The sequence below is a fragment of the Schistocerca serialis genome, chromosome 3 (genome assembly GCF_023864345.2).
Source record: "Schistocerca serialis cubense isolate TAMUIC-IGC-003099 chromosome 3, iqSchSeri2.2, whole genome shotgun sequence".
Lineage (NCBI taxonomy): Eukaryota > Metazoa > Arthropoda > Insecta > Orthoptera > Acrididae > Schistocerca > Schistocerca serialis.
This window is the reverse complement of record NC_064640.1, coordinates 318,272,851-318,284,673: the sequence shown is the minus strand read 5'-3', so window position 1 is coordinate 318,284,673 and position 11,823 is coordinate 318,272,851.

Below are 11,823 nucleotides of genomic sequence, written 5' to 3'. Positions count from 1 at the left end.
CCTATATGTCTCAGCTCAGTGTTCAGCAAGCTCTTGGAATCCATCCTTAGCTGGCGTATCGATCACCACCTCCACCTCCTCCCCAACACACAATGTGGCTTTCGACCTTCCTTCTCTGCTGACGACCAACTCCTACACTTCACTCATCTCCTCTCCCTCCAGTTTAACTCCCATCGCTCCACCACTTTTGTCTCCCTAGACCTCGAAAAGGCCTACGAGTGCGTATGGCATCCTGGTCTCCTGTTTAAACTCCAGACCTACGCCCTTCCTATCAACTATGTCTGTCTGATTGCCTGCTTCCTCTCCTGCCACCCCTCCTACGTTACCATCCATAACGCCGATTCCCACACCTTCTACCCGTCCTTGGGTGTGCCACAGGGCTCTGTCCTCTCCCCTCTCCTCTACCTCCTGTACATAACAGATATGCCCTGAGCGCCCCCCCCCCTTCCAGTCCTCCTCTTGCAGTATGCTGATGACACCGCCTTCCTTGCCCTTGCTCCTACCCTTCAATGGTCCCGAAACCTTGTCCGGAAACACCTTGACCTTTTTGCCACATGGTATCACCAGTAGCCTGTCAAAATCAATCCTTCCAAGATCCAGTCAATTATTGTAGGTTGTACCACTTGCTCCTTCCGGCTCCTTGATTTTTACCATCTGCACCCATCCTGTCCACCTCTCCCCCATCCTCACCTAACTTGGACTCACCATTGTCCGTCACCTCACATGGATCCCTCATCTCCACTCTATCCAATCCTAAGCCCACAACCACCTCTGTCTCCTCAAACTCCTCTCTGGCCAGACATTGGGGTTGAAGCCCTCTACCATCCTCCACACCTACAAATCCTAAATCCATGCCATCCTCTGTTATGCCAGTCCTGCCCGGATATCTGCCCCCACCCCAAATTCTATTAGTCCCTTCAGATCCTTGAGTGCCATGCGCTCCACCTTCTGTATATGCCTCCTGTCCCCCATATAGATCCTGTATGAACTGATTCCTTTCCCCCATCTGCTCCTATTCCTCGAACATATCCGAACGATTTCCTGACAAACAATCGTGTAGTTGATGTGCCGAGAATAATGGAGATTCCACCAGAAAACTGACAGCTTTCGAGGCAGCAAGATCCCCTTTAGCTCTGCTTCTGCCCGTAGAAACTGTGTTCTGTACTTAGCTTTTAGATTTTTGATTGGTAAGGAATACAACTCTCTCTAAAGACGTAAGGTGGGACTTCTCAAAGTTTCCATCATATCCCTCGATATTAATTGTAAAAAGGTCGGCATCAACAGTACGGTAACGATTGATTTTACTAGCTTCATAAGTCGATGTCCTTCTTTCTTCCCCTGTGGTTGCTGGCTTGGCAGCATCCATAGACGAAATAGTAAACACTTCTTGTGATAACTGTATAGTGACGGGAATGGTTTCTTGCCACTTTTGGGCCAAGAGACATCATCTTTCTCACCTTAATCTCTGCTGATTCCGTCCATTGTATCAGCCGCTCGCTTGTCCCTTTGTTTTCTGTCTTCAGAGTCCGAGGTCGTCATCTGCATTATTATAATGGTCAACGTCTACATTTTCATGCTAGTATCGTACGACGGTTGATTTAGCATGATCATGACTTCCGTTACCGCAGCGTGTAACGGCGGAATATCCGGCGGCAGCTGCTGTTTCGTTGACTACAACGAAGAAGGCTCCACACCTTCTCCGTAATGGCCTCCGTCAATTCTGCCAGTAGCTAGCCTTTTTAATTACATCTAATTCATCTACGTCTGCATGGATACTCTGCAAATCATTGTTAAGTGCTTGGCAGAGGGTTCATCGAACAACCTTCACAACAATTCTCTATTATTCCAAATTCGAACAGCGCGCGGAAAAAAACGAACATCTGTGTCTTTCCGTGCAAGCTCTGATTTCCCGTATTTTATTATGACAATCATTTCTTCCTATCTAGGTCGGCGTCAGCAAAATATTTTCGCATTAGTAAGACAAAGTTGGTGATTGAAATTTCGTGAGAAGATTCCGCAGCAACGAAAACCGCCTTTGTTTTAATGATGTCCATCCCAAATCCTGTATCATATCAGTGACACTCTCTACCATATTTCGCGATAACACAAAACGTGTTCCTCTTCTTTGAACTTTCTCGATGTATTCCGTTAATTCTATCTGGTAAGGAACCCACAGCGCGCACCCAGTACTCCAAAAGAGGACGGACAAGCGTAGTGGCTTCAAATGGCTCTGAGCACTATGGGACTCAACTTCTGAGGTCATTAGTCCCCTAGAACTTAGAACTAGTTAAACCTAACTAACCTAAGGACATCACAAACATCCATGCCCGAGGCAGGATTCGAACCTGCGACCGTAGCGGTCTTGCGGTTCCAGACTGCAGCGCCTTTAACCGCACGGCCACTTCCGCCGGCGACAAGCGTAGTGTAGGCAGTCTCTTTAGTTGATCTACGTATTACCTTTTCTAAGTATTCTGCCAATAATACGCAGTCTTTAGTTTGCCTTCCCAATAAAATTTTCAATGTGTTCTTTCGAATTTCAGTTGTTCGTAACCGTAATTCCTAGGTATTTAGTTGAATTTACGGCCTTTAAATTTTGACTGATTTATCGTGTAACCGGAGTTTAACGGATTCATTTTAGCACTCCTGTGGAAGACCTCACGCTTTTCATTATTTAGGGTCAACTGACAATTTTCGCATCATACAGATATCTTTTTTTCCCAAAGTGTGAATCCTGAAAGAACGCATGCAGAATATTCAAGTTCACTTAAGACTCGGAATAAACCAGCATGAGGGGATTTTTCAGGGTATTTAAAACAGGCAATAATTGCGCCTCTGCTAAATACAGGTAATGTAAAAGGCATAAAGATCTACAAGCCCATTTCCCCGTTGTTGTTATTTTAAAATAATATAGCTAGTTATTAAAAACTAATTAATCGACTACTCCACTAAATACAACCTACTAAGTGTATCACAATTTGGGTTCCGAAGTTTTAGAAATATAATAATTAGCAATACTATTATTATTATTATTAGCGAATGTCCCCATGGGAGAACGATAAGCAGGTGATTAACATTTCTTAATGTTCTTCTTATTTCCCCAGTATTTCTTCATTGCCTCCCCAAAGGCCTTCTTCCTTTCTTCGGTCCACTTTGGTCGGAAAGGTTTAGATTCCGTCTCTGGAGTAAACTTCCACTTGTCGATTTTTCTTCTGAATGTATCCCGGTCTGATGTGTTTGTTATGTCAATTTTTGCCTTTTTCAAATCCTTCTTAACTTCAGTTGCCCAGGGTATTGTTGCCTTAAGTGATGTCATATAGTCCAATAGACGTTTAGTTAACCTGTTTCCAGGTAATCTGTCTATATGTCCATAAAACTTCATCCGCCTCTTCCTGATATCTGCCTCGATGTTTGATATTTTTTCGGTTGTCTCGGTAGTCTGCAGCCTGTATCCATCTTGTGTGTATCGTGGTCCTAGGATTTTTCTAATAATTTTTCTCTCTACTTTCTTAATTTCGTGTATATCTAATTTTCTATTCAGGGAGAGTGTTTCACTTGCATATGTGACTGTTGGTTTGATGACTGTGTTGTAGTGTCTGATTTTAGTGCCTTTTGATAGACATTTCTTGTTATATATATTTTGAATAAGTCCGAATACTTTCTTGATTTTCTGTAATCGGTTTTTTTGTGCTATTTTCTCAAGTCCTGTTGGTTCAATAACTTCACCGAGATACTTAAAGTGCTTGACTCTAGTTATTTCACCATACTTTGTTTTTAGTTTCGAAATATCTAATTTTGAGCAGATGAATTCTGTCTTCTCAAAGGAGATTTGCAGGCCAACCTTCTCAGCACATTCTTTAAGTGTCTCAATTTGTTTTACTGCTGTTTCTTCACTGTCAGTTATAATTGCCAAGTCATCTGCAAACGCTAAATAAGGGATGTTCAATTTTCCTTTACCTCTTCCTAGTTCAATTGGCTTCCAAAAGCTTTGTTTCCTTAGTGTTACTTCCCACTCTTTCATAACTTTGTCCAAAACTATATTGAATAATAGTGGTGAGATCCCATCTCCTTGTCTTACTCCTGTTTTAATTGAGAATGGTTCCGAAATTTCCCCTCTGAATTTAATTTTTGATTTGGTTTCTGTTAGTGTTTGTTCAATTAGTTTTCGGGTTTTAGTGTCTAGGCCTCGTTCTTCGAGAATGTGACATAGAGACTGTCTGTCTATGGAATCGTATGCCTTTTTGAAATCAACGAATGTGCAGATTATTGGTTTTGGTTGGTAGGTGCATGACCATTAATAAATGTATATATTTTGTTGGTGTGCTTGATTCGCATAGTCATTAGTCTGTTACTGATTTGATTCATGTCTATAACAGAGTCAAGGGTGTCCTTATTTACAATAAAAGCCATGCCAAATATTGCAGCTCCTTTGCCAATTTTCTTGTCTGTTTTACTTTTAAAGATACGGTAATTGTTGTAGTCTATTGTTTCTGAATCAGTGAATCTGGTCTCTTGGAGAGCAAGGATTTGAATTTTCTGTTTGTTGAGTTCTGTTGTAAGATTATGAAGTTTGCCTGTCTGAATTAGTGTCTGAATGTTAAAGATGCCAATAAATGTATGGGACTTTCGTGGACGTTTACTAGCAATACTATAATTTATAAAAATGTTGCTTGATAATCTTGACAACTATGAGAGTATCACCAACATATTCTTAGATCTGTCTAAGGCTTTTTCTACTATTGACTATAAGATTCTACTAAACAAGACAGAATAATTAGAAATAAGAGGTGAAATCAATGACTGCTTTTCATCATACCTACTAGATACAATAAAAAGAGCAGAGACAACAGAAAACCTCAAATAAGAATAAACGTTTAGTGAAACACTTATCGGAACAAAAATATATTAATATATGAGGTCCTTAGGGAAGCATATTAGGACCAGTAATGTTTCTGAAATACATTAACGACTTTCCCGATAGTATCAGTAATGGGAAAAAATGCTCTCTGCTTATGACACTAACACTATAGTCACTGAGAAAGCAAGAGAACTTCGAGAAAAGAAATCAAATGAAACTCTCAATACTGTTTACAATTGGTCAGTATACAAGAAAGAAAGACAGATGCCATCAATTTCAGTTTGAATAGGGTAAAGGACACTGAGAAATCAAACGTAGATGTTCGCTCCACAGTCTGTGTAAAAAAAAAAATAACGCTTAGTAAGGGTAAGATAATGAAACGGCAACACAAGTAAATAATAATAATAAAACATCTCCACCATTTTACAGAACATTTCCGAATTATATCTTATTTTCTTTTGCGGGAGCCCTTACGCGATAACTCTGCTCGGGAAAATGCTAACATGTTATCCTAATTATGAGCTCAACATCTGTTTCATTACAGAGAGATGCAGAGTTAGATTTTCAGGCAAGAAAATAGCAAGTTGGGGTACACAAAGTGGAAACCAAACATTATCTTCATGCCCTGTTACGTTATGAAATTATGTGAGTACATTGTATGCAGTAGTGATTGTTACTGAGAAACGAACAGTATAGCAACAGCTTTTTACATTATCAAATCACTGAAAGTTGTATTCCGTTGAAGGTTACGGCAGAGGAAATGCTTTCTTGTTGTGAAGTAGAAACAGTTTGTGTTGAATGAAATAGGATCTCCTGTCTCAGTCCAAAAATGTAGGACTATTGAAAAGAGAACTCTGTTAAATTTCTTCATTAATAGTTATTAAGTGTTGAACAGTGTTGTTTCTGATTCACAAAATTAATCACTGAGTACGTGGATAATTACTTGGCTTAAGTTTCAGAGAACATCAAAATCATCTGTTGTTATTGTGATCTTCACTCAAGAGATTGGTTTGATGCGCCTCTCCACGCTAATCTATTATAGGCAAGGCTCTCTTCGTCCCCAAGTAACTACTAGAACCCACTGCTTACTGTACTCGGTCTTGGTCAGCCTCTACAGTTTTGATTCCCCCACACTTCCCCACACTACCAAACTGACGACGCGTTCATGCCACAGGATGTGTCCTACACAAACTGATCTCATATTTTAATCAGGTAGTGCTATATATTTTTCCCTATCTGGTTGTGTACCACATAATTAGTTTTTCGATCTACCCATCAGATCTCTAGCTTTTTTCTGTAGCACCACATTTATAAACATTGAATTGCCTTCTTATGAACTGTTTATTGTCCATTGTTACTTTTGTACAATGTTACACTCCAGACACATACTTTGAAAAAAAAGACTTCATAACACTGAAATTTATATTCGATGTTAACGAATTTATCTTTTTCAGAAATTCTTATCTTGCTAGTGCCAGTCTGTATTTTGTGTCTACTCTAATTCGGCCATCGTCATTTATTTTACTGCCCAAATATCAAGACATCTCAAGACTCATCCAGTGCTTTTAGTGCTTCATTTACCAATCTATTCCCTCAGCATCCTCTCATTAATTTTACTACATTCAATTACGGTTGTTTTACTTTTGTTGATATGTATCCTGCACTTTATTTTCAGCACGATATCTATTGTGTCTAGAAGTTCTACAAAGTCCTTTGCGGTCTCTGACAAAATTACCATGTCGTCACCGAACCTCGAGGTTTTTATTTCTTCTCCATGATCTTTAATTCTCTTTCTAAATTTCTGCTTGGCCTCCTTCACAGCTTGCTCAACGTATAGTTTGAAAAACATCGGAGATAGGCAAACGCCCTGTCTCGTTCCCTTCTCAAACAGTTCTTCCCTTTCATGTCATTCGACTTTTATAACTGAAGTCTGGTTTCTGTAGATAACCTTTCGCTCAATGTATTTTGTCCTAGCAACGATCACAATTTCAAATAGTAGGGTCAAGCAACGCAAATTATTGGGAAGTACATATAAAGTGACACATGGTTTGCGGATGTCACACCTCGATTCCAAAATGTCCAGCGTTGGGTCCTCAGTCACACTATGAATTTATTTTTTCTAATATTAACAAGACGTTCATCTCGATAAAAAAAATACAAAAAAAATAAAAATTAAGTTCCCCATGTTCCACATTTTATTTAAGAGTGTAGGTTGGTGGTTGTGATACGCAGATCTGAGTAGGGCATATTCAATCGCTTTCTTATTAGTACAAGTCTTTCCTTTCTGTTTATCGAAAATTGCTCGAAGTGGTAATGTTAATTACTGAATTTCATCCATTCTTCGTTTTAGGCAGGTCTCTCTCTCTCTCTCTCTCTCTCTCTCTCTCTCTCTCTCTCTCTCTCTCTCTATCTCTCTCTCTCTCTCTCTTTCTTTGACGGTCATCAGTACAAAGAACTGCTATGAACGGGACTAAGAGTTTCTTTGGTGTCCTAATTCTCGCTCACGTTTCAGCCCACAAATTGTGTAATATGCTCAGCAGCTAAATACAGTTGCCAAAAGTGGATGAACAAAAAGTATACAAAATTGATACATTCCAATAATCAACATCACCACATACATTCCAGTACTTTTCTTCATATCGAAGTAGGTACAGCAGAGGTAGACAACGACTAGGGGTTATGGATGATAAAGTACCACCTCTTCGGTAATTTGTAATATTTGTTTTCATTGATTGTTTCGCAGTGTACTAAACTTGTTTTGAAGTGAATGTATGTCATACTGTGCCAAAACTCTATTAAAACGTTGCGAAAAAAGCATACAACTAAGAGAGTGATCGACTTGTTGTCTGTTGGCATTTGTCTGGGGATCTTCGGTCGACGTTTGACTAACGATTTTTCTGATGTTTCGCCTGCACAAGTGACGGATTGTCAAAGCTTCACCCTGTACTGCTGACGGCAGACTGTCAAAGGTTCACCTCCATGGCGGTGGCCAGTGGCAGTCCGCCACCAGGGACCAGGGCAGATCTTCGTCAATTCCAGCCACTCGCGCTGGCGAAACATCAGAAAAATCGTTAAACAAATCGGCCGGAGATCCCAAGACAAATGCTAACAGGCAATTTCTCGACAAGGTGCCACGAAAGCCTCAACAATCTTGTAATTCGGTGATCCTTCCATGAGTAGCTGGACAGTGTCAATCAACAGACAAATTTACCGAGCCATCAGCAGACATCTAGCCAATGTCAAGGATACCATCACTCATATCTCAGGAGGGGGGGGGGGGGGGGGATGTAGATATAGGCAGCACTCATAAATAGCTTCGCTGGTGACGATTGATGGAAAAAGAGGACAGCACCGCTGCGTTTTTATCGTCCTAAACAAAAAATAATTTGTTTTACCTCCCTCGCAAACTTTGACACATGAGTATATACATTTCATTGTTGAATAGTTCGATAATCAATGTGAAGACTAACATGAAGACCCAATCCATTTCCCGTGACATCCATGAACACGGAGTCCATGCGTCAAGAATCTGCACAATGCGGGAGATCGGGAAACCTATAGAGAAAACTTAATAGCTACTGGTGCAGATGTAAGAAAAGCAAATCGTGAAGGCTGAAACACAGTCAGAAGCTAGTGAAAGATCTGTCTGAAAATTCTTGGAATATCTGATGCTACGTGGAGTCACTGTACGGATCCAAACTTTGCATACGTAATTGGTAGATCACGACGCGCAGCACTCTCAGAGAGTTCTGTAACGATGGTGTAGTATGCAGAGAAGTATCGACCCTGGTTGATTGTGAGGAAACACACAACTATTTAGTCCGTGTCTGCACTTCGTGTACCGACAGTCAGCTCTTTTTAAAAGTGGGTAAATGCAAGATAATGTTCATGACAAAAAAAGAACCTGCAGCATCCGATTAAAAGAGTAATGGTGAAGCTTAGAAGCTGTCAAATCGTTCAAGTGTCAAGGGGTTGGCGCACCAACCAATAAGAATCACGATGAATGCTTGAAATCAGTGGGAAGGAAGGCGAACTGAAGATTTAAAGGACTTGGACAAAAATGTGGAAACACTGCTAGAAACGTATGTTTAAACATAAATCGAGAGCCAAGCCTGCAGGTTGCGCTGTTGTATTTCACCATGAAGGGCTCCTGTGCACCGTCCTCAACACCTCGTAAGTGTCAGCCGTAGTCAGAACAGTATTCTGTGTAGTTATGTGTGCATTATGTCGGAACTAAGTGAATTCGAATATGGGAAAATGTTGGTGCTGGTATGGTGGGCTCTAATGACCTCAATATCGACGGGGCGTTAGACCCCGTATGGTGCAGCTTCCGTAACCAAGGAAGCCGAAGTGTTTGGTATTTCAACAGGCAACGTATCGAAGATCTAAACAGCGTGCTGAGAAAGTGGAGGAACGTCATCATCTAAGTCACAATAATAGTGTGTTGAGTGATCGTGACGGACAGCATTGAAGACTGCGACGAAACATAAGAGGACTACAGCTCCAGAACTCAATGTCGCACTCGCGACCCAGTCAGCACCAAAAACAAAACGAAAGGTGCTCCATAAACAGGGAATTACAGGGCAAGCTGGAATGCCAAAACCACTCACTTGTGATGCAAATACCTGTAACAGGTGAACGTGGTGCCAAAGCCATAAAAACCTGGACAATGCAGCAGTGGAAGAAAGTTGTTTAGTCGGGCGAGTCTTGTTTTACATTGTTTCCATCTTCTGGCTGAGTTTATGTTCCCCCAACATGGCGGGGGTTCATTGATGATTTGGGCAGCCATATCGTGGTATTCCATTGGTCCCATCGTTACTCTGCAAGGTCGCATTACCGTCAAGAATCGTGCGACCATTTTGGATTATTAGGTCTACCCTATGTTCAAATGTTTCCTCTCCTGTGGGGATGCTGTATTCCAAGACGACAGCCGGCCGAAGTGGCCGTGCGGTTAAAGGCGCTGCAGTCTTGAACCGCAAGACCGCTACGGTCGCAGGTTGGAATCCTGCCTCGGGCATGGATGTTTGTGATGTCCTTAGGTTAGTTAGGTTTAAGTAGATCTAAGTTCTAGGGGACTAATGACCTCAGCAGTTGAGTCCCATAGTGCTCAGAGCCATTTGAACCATTTGAACCAAGACGACAGGGCCCATGTTCAGGACTGGTTTTGTGAGCACGAGGATGTATCTCCCCTGACCTCCGTAGTCACCAGATCTCAATGTTATTGAGCCTTTGCGGTCTACTTTGGAGAGAAGAGTGCATGATCGCTATCCACCTCCATTTACTCATATAATTACCAGAACTTGCCACTATTTTGCAGAAACCTTACATGAGCTGCATTTGTCTATTCTGAGACAACTGGAAGCTGTTTTGAATGCCAACGGTTTTCCTACACCGTATCATGCATGTTAATTTGTTGTGTTTTTCGTGTTTCCACATTTTTGTCATTGCCTGCCCCCCATAGCTTCTTTGGGAATATATTGGAAAGTGCGCTGTATCTGTAATAGACACTGTATACAAAACGCTAGTGCGAACAGTTCTAGAATACTGCTTCAGTGTTTGGCGTTCTAATGACAGCAGACATCGTTCGATTTCAGAGATGCGCTGTCAGGATCGTTAACAGGTTGGTGTGACTCATAAAATGACGTGAACGAGATGCTAATCGAACATAAAGTAAATTAAAAAAAAAGACGTTGCTCTTGCGGAATTATAGGAAACGAGTATTCGAGGTAAACTGTGCAACAATTCTGTTGTCTCCGTCGTATGTCACGCATAGGGGCGTTGACAATAAAGCGCAGAGCGGGTACCGAGGCATGATAGTCATGTCTTCCTCGCCACAGACTGTCGCTTGTATTGGCACGAATTACCCTCCGTCATGCACTGGGCAGTTGCTTGTAGAGTGTGTAAGTGCATGTGTTCTGTATCGGCATTTTACATCATGTCTGCTGCTCATAAGCAGCGTGTTTTCTGTCGTGCCATTCTATTCGTTGTCGCTATTCATTATTGTTATGCCGCTCCTGCTGTTATTATCTTCTTACAAGGGAACCTCCCCATCGCACCCCCCTCAGATTTAGTTATAAGTTGGCACAGTGGATAGGCCTTGAAAAACTGAACACAAATCGATCGAGAAAACAGGAGGAAGTTGTGCGGAACTATGGAAATATAAGCAAAATATACAAACTGAGTAGTCTATGCACAACATAGGCAATATCAAGGACAGTGCGAACTCGGGAGCGCCGCGGTCCCGTGGTTAGCGTGACCAGCTGCGGAACGAGAGGTCCTTGGTTCAAGTATTCCCTCGAGTGAAAAGCTTAACTTCTTATTTTCAGTTTATGTGACAAACTCTTATGTTTTCATCACTTTTTTGGGAGTAATTATCACATCCACAAGAAAACCTAAATCACTCAAGGTAGAAGAATCTTTTTACCCATTCGCCAAGTGTACTAGTTAGGTGGGTCGACAACATATTCCTGTCATGTGACGCACATGCTGTCACCAGTGTCGTATAGAATATATCAGACGTGTTTTCCTGTGGAGGAATCGGTTGACCTATGACCTTGCGATCAAATGTTTTCGGTTCCCATTCGAGAGGCACGTCCTTTCGTCAACTAATGGCACGGTTTTGCGGTGCGGTCGCAAAAGACAGACACTAAACGTATTACAGTGAACAGAGACGTCAATGAACGAACGGACAGATCATAACTTTGCGAAAATAAAGAAAGTAAAATTTTCAGTCGAGATTCCACTTGAACTAAACTTTTCGCAGCTGCTCACGCTAACCGCGGGACCACGGCGCTCTTGAGCTCACACTGTCCTTAATGTTGCCTATCTTGCACATGGACTACTCAGTTTGTATATTTTGCTTATTTTTTCATAGTTCCACACAACTTCTTCCTGTTTTCTCGATTGATCTGTGTTCAGTTTTTCAAGGCCTATCCACTGTACCAACTTATAACTAAATCTGAGGGGGG